Source organism: Cervus elaphus, chromosome X (genome assembly GCF_910594005.1).
Source record: "Cervus elaphus chromosome X, mCerEla1.1, whole genome shotgun sequence".
Taxonomy (NCBI): domain Eukaryota; kingdom Metazoa; phylum Chordata; class Mammalia; order Artiodactyla; family Cervidae; genus Cervus; species Cervus elaphus.
Window position 1 is genome coordinate 109094627 of NC_057848.1, and position 9845 is coordinate 109104471.

A 9845-nucleotide genomic window follows, 5' to 3' on the forward strand; every position below is an offset into this window, starting at 1 on the left:
TGGCCACACCTTGGGGACTTGTCCCGCTTTGGCACTAATCATCTGTGTCACCTTGGGCAAATCACTTGAAGTCTCTGGCTCAGTTTTGCTCTTCTGTAACACTTAACTGATACTCAACTTACAAGACTGTTGGAAAGATAACTGCCAGTTTATTTGTAACTCACATGACAGGATGTCTGATACCTACTAGGCCCTCCGTGAATGGCAGCCGTGAGTATTAACATAGTTGATTTGGGACCCTGCATCCACCTCACAGAAGCTCCCCAGTGATCCTGGAGGGTCCAGTACTCAAAAAACCAATCCAGGGAAAAGTATCTCCCTATCAAGTAGTACAAAAGCATTTGTTCTCCAGGAAGGGAGGCTTATCTGAACAGATACTTTTATAAAACTTCTGATGTGAGGGAGGCAGGCCCAGTTGGATGCAATTCTGAAGCAATATCCCTTATACAAAGGGACAAATCCTCTCATTTCTCCCTCCCTCCCTCATTCCATTCCTTTTTCTCAGTTGCCCGTTTTCAAGGTCCTGTCTTTGCAATTCTGCCTCTTTCCCCTGATGTCATGTCTACTAAACATGCAAAACTTCCTTATGTTTTCCTTGTTGTAGTCTGGATAAACTCATATCAACACTCATTATGCACTGGTCTCTGGCTCCCTCAGGCCACAGAGGAAAGTCCCTGGTCACTGGCTTCTGTGGAACAGCTGAGGTGGGAATCACCTTGACATTCCCATTATTCCCTAGAGATGGTGCATTTAGAGGGCCCCATTTATACAGGATAGACATCTGTACAGGACAGCAGCTCAAGGCACATTCCAGACCAGTGGAGTGAAGACTTCTTTCTGGATCCCCCATACCCCAAATGAGATGATTTGGTAAGAGCCCCTTTTCATCCAGGATTTTGTCTCTCATCCCCCAGACCTTCCATCTGAACATCTGAACTCTGCTTTTCTCCTACAGCCTCATCTCTACAGTATGTCTCAAATTTGCCTTCAGTCACCCGCCCCATTCACAGACACACACACACACACACACACACACACACACACACACACACTTTCAATCCTGCCCTGTCTCAAGGCCTTTGCACTTACAGCTCTCCTCTGAAACCACAATTTCCCTGTTTGATCTTCCACTTGTCCTTCTAGTCTTTGATATTCCTACCTCTGTAAGGAACCCTTTCTTGCTCCCAGATCACCCCAGCCCTTGGTCACCCGTCCCCTCTCTGCTGTGCACACAAACATGCCAGGGACTTTTCTCCATCACAGCATTTTGCACAACTGAACTGTCACCTCTGGTAAGTTAATTTGCATGACTGTCCCACCCAGACTCTCACCTCTGGGCAGGAAGTATGCTTTATTGGTTCTGGAACACCCAGGCTACAGTCCGTTGGGTCACAAAGAGTCAGACACGACTTAGCGACTGAGCACACACGCATGTATCTCTGATCTAGGACAATGGTGAGCAGTATGCTTTTATTTCTTCCAGCAGGGAGTCCAAAGCCTCCCACCCAACAGGAGTTGCATGTTTTCCAAGTCTGGGCTGAGAGAAGTCCTCCTGGAGGTGCCAAAGGCTTTCCTGATATGAATCTGGTCTGGCCAAATATAGGTAGGGCAAGTGGTGTGAGGCCACAAGGGATACAGAGATGAGTGTCAATGCCACCACAGATGACAGATCTCAGGCCCAAGGGGCAAGGTGCTGAGGCTTCCTCTCTCCCTCTTTCATTTCAGGAGAGTTTTTGAAAGGGGACTTCCTGGCTGTGATGCTGCCACTTGCCAACTGATCCAGTGGACAGACAGGGGCATAACTTGGCAAGCAGCACTGGGAATTCTAGTGCCCTGATTTATTTTAACCTACTATATGTGTTCCCTCTTTAGCTCATCCAGCATTTAAGGTGATTGCTTTAAATTTGTCGTCAAGTAAGACTTAAGCATGGATTTTTCATGGTGAGTTACCGGATATTTTTGTTATTCCCTTGAATGGGCCAGGTATCCCTGTATCTTCATATGCTTTGTTATCGTTCAGTGAGAATTTAGGAGGCTGCCTCCTGATCATGGTTCACTCTGCTGGGAAGGTGGCTGTGCAAGTGTAAGATAAAATGCCATGGACTTTCCTATCATCCTTAGTGGAATCTTTCTTGAGGAGGTTTACCTTGTTGTTGTAACTCTGTTTTTGGAGTACTTATCGAGATACTCTGGTCTGTATATTGTTGTTTACTTTATATTTCTCTATGGAAGCGATGGGCTAGATTTTCCTAGTCCTGTCCTTTTGTTGACATCAGTCTTTCAGGAACATCTCATTTCAAGAGCCCTATTTAAATCCATTTGCTTTTTTACTGCAAGTAGTTTTGAATAAGAGACGAGCTGTTTCATGAGGTTTATACTGACTTCTTGGAAATGATATAGTGATCTTTTCTGATGGATCAACAAATAGTTCAGAAGTCATCCAAATGCTATTTTCTTTACAAAATGCAAAGCATAGTTCTCAGCAGATGTACACTTCTCACATGTATGGTTCTCTTCCTTGTCTCATTATACTGTCACCTTAAACTCTCTAGCTGAAGCATAACACTCTCTAACCAACCTGGCATGGATCCTAAAGGGCTTTATGAAGGTACCATTTTTTATGTCTAGAGAGCTAAATATTTTCTTTTCTCGATAGCACTTTCCTCTAATATCTTTTTTATTTTTTAGCTCCTAGCATCTTTTATTCTTACGAGACTCTAGGTACAATTAATTCTAGCAGGGCAGTGCTCAATTCTGTTTAAGCCTCACGTTTGAGGTTAATTACTTAAATATTGTAAATGGAATGCACATTCTCAAAACCGGGAAACTAAAACTTGACGTAACTGATTTACTCAATATTTACATAACCATAAAAGATTTTATATGCAACATGAGCTTTCGTGTTGTAAAATTTGACCTTCTTACAAACTTGCTTTCATATAAAACATAGTAACTCTTTGCTCATCTATCCTAACCTATGAATTGTCACTCCAACACTTTTTAAGATGTACTTAAACAGATAAGTTCTCCTTATACAAGGTTAAGAAACCTGAAGCTCCAACCCAGAAATATAAAATTCTTTTGTTTCACCAGAGATAGATTATGGGCAAATCTTACCTAAGTAGCACTATAGGCAGTTACAGTGTTGACCAAAAGGAGACTCAAGTTTTTCAACCATTGTTTTTAGTGGGTCTCAAAGCCTGTGACAGATTTTTGGTCAAATTGTTTCTATTGAAAAGTTCTGATTTTAAAAACTAATTACTTAAAACTGCCACACACAAAACGCATGGTCCACAAAACCTTCACCTCTCCTTCTGAAGGTTTTGTGATGTATTGTTATAATCAACCAGTCTTTTACATTAACCTTACATGGCCAATTGAGGCAAACAGTTCTGAGACCATTCTTCCACCACTAAGACTGGGCTGGCAGGTGTTAGTGATAATATTGATCTAATCTTCTGAGCTTATCTGGCAGACTTGGTGACCTTGTAAGCTCCAGCTGCCCTCTTGTTCACTGCTTTGATGACATCCACAGCAATCACCTGTCTCATGTCACGAACAGCATCATGGCCCAGAGGAGGATAGTCAGAGCAGCTCTCAACAGGTGGGCTTGCCAGGACCCATGTCAATGATTGGCGGCATCAAGAATTTGGGGTCATCTTCAGAATGACGATCAGTCTTCTCGTTCAGCTCAGCAAAATTGCAAGCAATGTGAGCTGTTTGACAGTCCAGCACAGGTGCATATCCAGCACTGATTTGCGATGGATGGTTCAAGATAACCACTTGAAATGTGAAGCCAATTTCTTCCATCAGTGGGTCATTTTTGCTGTCACCAGCCACATTGCCATGACGAACATCTTTGACAGACACATTCTTGACACTGAAGCCCACATTGTCCCCAGGAAGGCCTTTACTCGGTGCTTCATGGTGCATTTCAATAGACTTCAGTTGTTACGCTGACTGGAGCAAAGGTGACCTGACCACCAAGCCAGGTTTGAGAACACCAATCTCCATTTGATCCACAGTGACAGTATCAGTGCCACCAATTTTGTAGATGTCCTGGGGGAATCAAACACAAGAGTTTGTCAGGTGAGTTGGTGGCAGGATGCAATCCAGAGCTTCAAGCAGTGTGGTTCCCCTGGCATTGCCATCTTTACTGGTGACTTTCCATCCCTTGAATCAAGGCATGTTAGCACTTGGCTCTAGCATCTTGTCACCATTCCAGTCAGAAAGTGGCACAAGTGCTACTGTGTCAGAGTTGTAGCCACTTTTCTTAATGTAGGTGCTGACTTCCTCAACAATTTCCTCATTTCTCTTCCGGCTGTAGGGTGGCTCAGTGGAATCTCTTTTGTTAGCTCCAACAATTAGTTGTTTCACATCCAGAGTGTAAGCCAGAAGGGCATGCTTGTGGATCTGCCCATTCTTGGAGACACCTGCTTCAAATTCACCACCAGCAGCAGCAATCATCAGAACAGCACAGTCAGCCTGGGACATGCCTGTAATCATGTTTTTGATGAAGTCTCTGTGTCCTGGGGCATCAGTGATGGTCACATAGCCCTTTCTGGTCTTGAATTCCCACAAGGAGATATCAATGGTGATACCACACTCATGTTCAGCTTTCAGTTTGTCCAAGACCCAGGCATACTTGAAGGAGCCCTTTCCCATCTCGGCAGCCTCCTTCTCAAACTTTTCAATGGTTCTCTTGTCGATCCCACCACATTTGTAGATCAAATGGCCAGTAGTGGTAGAGTTTCCACGTGCCCGATGACAACAATGTTGATGTGGGTCTTCTCCTTTCCCATTTTTGCTTCGGTTTAGCGGTGGTTTTCACGACACCTGTGTCCTGGTGGCAAAATTGTTGTGAGAAAGCTATCTTTTAATCTTAATGATTTATTTTGTTTATGGCTTCCCTCTCACTCCACTAGGATGTAAGCGCAATGAGGGCAGTGATTTGTGTCTGTCTTGTTTTGTGCTCTACTCAAATGGTTAGAAGAATGCCTAAAACACAGAAGACCTCAAAAGGTATCTGCTGTACTGAGCTGGGCTGATACATGCTGACACCGGAGGCTATCCTCAATTAAAGATTCACCACTGATCCCTTCGCCTGGATGCTCCAAAAGGCCAATGTTCAAGAGTGCCAACTTTGCTGTATTTATTAACTTCATCCCCACAGAAATCCTAAGATGTTGGTAGTTTTGTTATCCATATTTTGGAGATGTAGAAACAGAAGAGTGGAGGAATAAGTAACTAGCCGATCTACACCGCTAGTGAGTGGCAGACCCTGGTATCAGCACGGGCACCTCAGCTCTAGCATTTGTGCATCGTAACACTACACTGCAGCTTCCCTGGTGGCTCAGTCAGTATAGAGTCTGCCTGCAATGCAGGAGATCTGGGTTTTGAACCCTGGGTTGGGAAGATCCCCTGGAGAAGGGAATGACAACCCACTTCAGTATTCTTGCCTGGAGAATCCCACGGGCAGAGGAGCGTGGCAGGCTACAGTCCATGGGGTCACAAAGAGTCAGACACGACTGAGCGACTAAACCTACCTACCAAAACACTACACTGTACTGCCCCTCTGGAAATATACCAATGGCTAATCCTAAAGGAGACCTTCCTTGGTGGCTCAGTGGTAAAGAATCCACCTGCCAACGCAGGAGACAATGGGCAGAGGAGCCTGGCAGGCTACAGTCCATGGAGTCGCAAAACAGCCAGACACAACTTAGGGACTAAAACACAGCAACAATCCTAAAGAAATCTTCAAGTGGTCAGTTAGGTTACCTGGATGGAAATATCAGAATCCATGAGTTAACTGCCTTTCAAATGACAAAATACTGAATCCATTTCTGTTAAAAAAAAATTTAAGTGAGAAGAATACTCTTTGTTTTAGGCATCTTGACAACATCAGAAGTCAAGAAAGAAAAAAAACAAAACTAGCTCTTTCCTTGGATAGATAGCCTCAGAGTCTATTGCCAGTCCCCAATTACATCACCTTTCCTCTGACCATTGTGTGTCATGCATACATTCCACCCAACACCACTTCTTGCCGATGGTGACAATGGAGGCCCCATATGTCTCTGTGGACTGAGAGGTCTCATTTGGTTGCTACAGGACCCATATGCCCTTCAGAAAGAATATCTTAAAGAAAAGTGCATCAGACATGCATGCAGAAAATACCTTAGATAATTCTTGGCTCGGGCATTGCCTAGCTCTGGATAAATTTGGGCAAACTGCTTCATCATCACAAACCTCAGCTTCCTCATTAGGAGAATGTCAAGTGAAGTGAAGTTGCTCAGTTGTGTCTGACTCTTTGCGACCCCCATGGACTGTAGCCTACCAGGCTCCTCAGTCCATGAAATTTTCCAGGCAAGAGTACTGGAGTGGGTTGCCATTTCCTGCTCCAGGGGATCTTCCTGACCTAGGGATCGAACCCGGGTCTCCCGTGTTGCAGGCAGAGGCTTTACCATCTGAGCCACCAGGGAAGCCCTAAACCCAGTAGATTGGGTTCTTATGAGGAGTAATTGAGGTCATGCAGGAAAAAGAGATCACACAGTGCCTGAAACCTTGTAGGTACCCAATATAGAAATGGTGGTTTGAAATAATAATGTCAGAGTAGATGGAATCTATTTCCTCCACTCAATACCATGTAATGTGCTTTACTCTTTCTTTTCAAATTTATGCAATATATAACCAAAGTTTGGGGACCTGCTGCTGACTTAACCTGTAAATAGTTTGGGTGCATACTTACATCTACAGATGAGCCCTGATTTTACAAGAGAGTTGGGGCAGGCTGTCTGGGTCTGGCTGCCTTTTATCTGGGAGAAAACGAAATAATGTTCTACATAGTCATTCTGACTGTCATGTAACTGCCTTGAGAGGAGAGCTGGGACATAAGGAATTCAGAAAGCTGATCAAGTTGTGGATTTATCCAAAACATGTATATCTTGGGCTTCACTTTAGTGCCTGCCAGAGGGACAGGTATAATGTTAGCATACGTTTATTTCGTTTCTTGTGCTTATATTTCCAAGTTCTTGCTTTGCTAACTCTGATATTTAGTTCAGACAAAAGCTATGTCTTTGTGAGAGGTACAAGACAGGACTGGAAGCAATGATATTTCCTGAAGGGTTGCTATGTGCCAGACATTTTACACAGCAATACCTTGGAAAGAAACAGAGATTGCAATAACCAGGAGGTCGATTATAGGGGGAATTGTCACTCTGTATTTGTTGCCCATTGGTATAGTTTTGAGCCATGGCTGATTCATGTCAATGTATGGAAAAACCACTACAATATTGTAAAGTAATTAGCCTCCAACTAATAAAAATAAATGAAAAAAATAAACAATTTGAGCATAACAAAAAAAAAATAAAATAAATAAAGAATGGGAATATATGAGCTCCTGTGCATGTCTATGATTTTCTGGAGAGAAAATATAGATATTCCTAATTCAGACTCATCTGGTACAGAATGATCAATGGCTATTGAGTATAGGAATACTTGATTGCTACAGTCACAACAGAATGAGAATATACATGTTAAACCAAACAGAAGATATTATATATATATATTGTTTGTGATACTAGCTCCAAGAATCTATCACCTATATAGAGAACTGATCATTAAAAATTCATATTATCATGGGATTTACTTCCATTGGGAAAGCTGCTGAGGGACAATTAGTATGAATGAAATACCAAGAAGTATATTTAACAGTTCATTTGTGATAACCAGGAATTGAGATCTGTATTAGGGATCTCCAGAGAAATAAAACCAATACTGTCTCTCTCTCTGTCTTTATAGATATAGATATACAGATATAAATAGATATCAGACATAGACCGATATAGGTATCAGTTCAGTTCAGTCGCTCAGTCGTGTCTGACTCTTTGTGACCCCATGAACCACAGCACGCCAGGCCTCCCTGTCCATCACCAACTCCCGGAGTTTACCCAAACTCATGTCCATTGAGTCGGTGATGCCATCCAACCATCTCATCCTCTGTCGTCCCCTTCTCCTCCTGCCCTCAATCTTTCCCAGCATCAGGGTCTTTTCCAATGAGTCAGCTCTTCGCATCAGGTGGCCAAAGTATTGGAGTTTCAGCTTCAACATCAGTCCTTCCAATGAACACCCAGGACAGATCTCCTTTAGGATGAACCGGTTGGATCTCCTTGCAGTCCAAGGGACTCTCAAGAGTCTTCTCCAACACCACAGTTCAAAAGCATCAATTCTTCTGTGCTCAGCTTTCTTTATAGTCCAGCTCTCACATCCATACATGACTACTGGAGAAACCATAGCCTTGACTAGACATACCTTTGTTGACAAAGTAATGTCTCTGCTTTTTTTTTTTTTTTTTTTTTTTTTCCAGTGAGTTTTGTCATACATTGATATGAATCAGCCATGGATTTACATGTATTCCCAATCCCGATCCCCCCTCCCACCTCCCTCTCCACCCGATTCCTCTGGGTCTTCCCAGTGCACCAGGCCGGAGCACTTGTCTCATGCATCCCACCTGGGCTGGTGATCTGTTTCACCATAGATAGTATACATGCTGTTCTTTTGAAATATCCCACCCTCACATTCTCCCACAAAGTTCAAAAGTCTGTTCTGTATTTCTGTGTCTCTTTTTCTGTTTTGCATATAGGGTTATCGTTATCACCTTTCTAAATTCCATATATATGTGTTAGTATGCTGTAATGTTCTTTATCTTTCTGGCTTACTTCACTCTGTATAATGGGCTACAGCTTCTGTCTCTGCTTTTTAATATGCTGTCTAGGTTGGTCAGAACTTTCCTTCCAAGCAGTAAGTGTCTTAATTTCATGACTGCAATCACCATCTGCAGTTATTTTGGAGCCCCCCAAAATAAATAAGCAGATATAAATATGTATCTATCTATACAGATTGATTTAATTGATTGACACATACATGGTGGTGGTTTGGCGTGTCTAACTCTTTGCGACCCCATGGACTATAGTCTACCAGGCTCATCTGTCCATGGGATTTCCCAGGCAAGGATACTGGAGTGTTGCCACTTCCCTCTCCAGGGGATCTTCCCTCTCCAGGGATTGAACCTGAGTCTCCTGCATTCCAGGCAGATCCTTTAACAACTGAGAAGCCCTGATATACATACATACAGATATATATTTATATACATATATATATATAGTGGTTTAGTTATTAAATCGTGTCCAACTCGCACGACCCTTGGACTGTAGCCTGCCAGACTCCTCTGTCCATGGGATTCTCCAGGCGAGAATACTGGAGTGGGTTGCCATTTCCTTCTCCAGGGGATCATCCCAACCCAGGAATCGAACCCAGGTCTCCTGCATTGCAGGCAGATTCTTTACTGATTGAGCTACAAGGTATCTGTTAGAGAGATTACTGTTTAAATCAGTAGACTTTGAGTAGAGTACCTTCCATAGTGTGTGCCTCATCCAATCAGCTGAAGGCTTTAATATGAAAAAGACTGACCTCCCTGGGGAAGATGGAATTCTGCCAGGAGACCGACTGCCTTTGAACTCAAACTGCAACTCTTCCTCAGGTCTCCAACCTGCCAGCCTACCCTACAAATTTTGGACTTGCCGGCCTCATAATCACATACGTCAGTGCCTTGAAATCAGTCAGTCAATGTACAAATAGATATCAATTATATATGTAATATATATATTGATATTATATATCATAATATATTGATATATATCAATATATAGTACATATTGATATGTAATACATATTCATATTGATTATATACATAACATATACATTGATGTTATATATATACACAATGATATAGATTATATATTGATAGTGATTATATATAATATATTGATATATAATATATAGATGTGTAT

The 9845-nt window shown here is 42.5% G+C and overlaps 1 pseudogene; it reads right to left on the reverse strand.

Moving 5' to 3' along the window:
• Positions 1–3365: 3365 nt before the first annotated feature.
• LOC122690442 lies at positions 3366–4665 on the reverse strand (annotated as a pseudogene).
• Positions 4666–9845: the final 5180 nt, after the last annotated feature.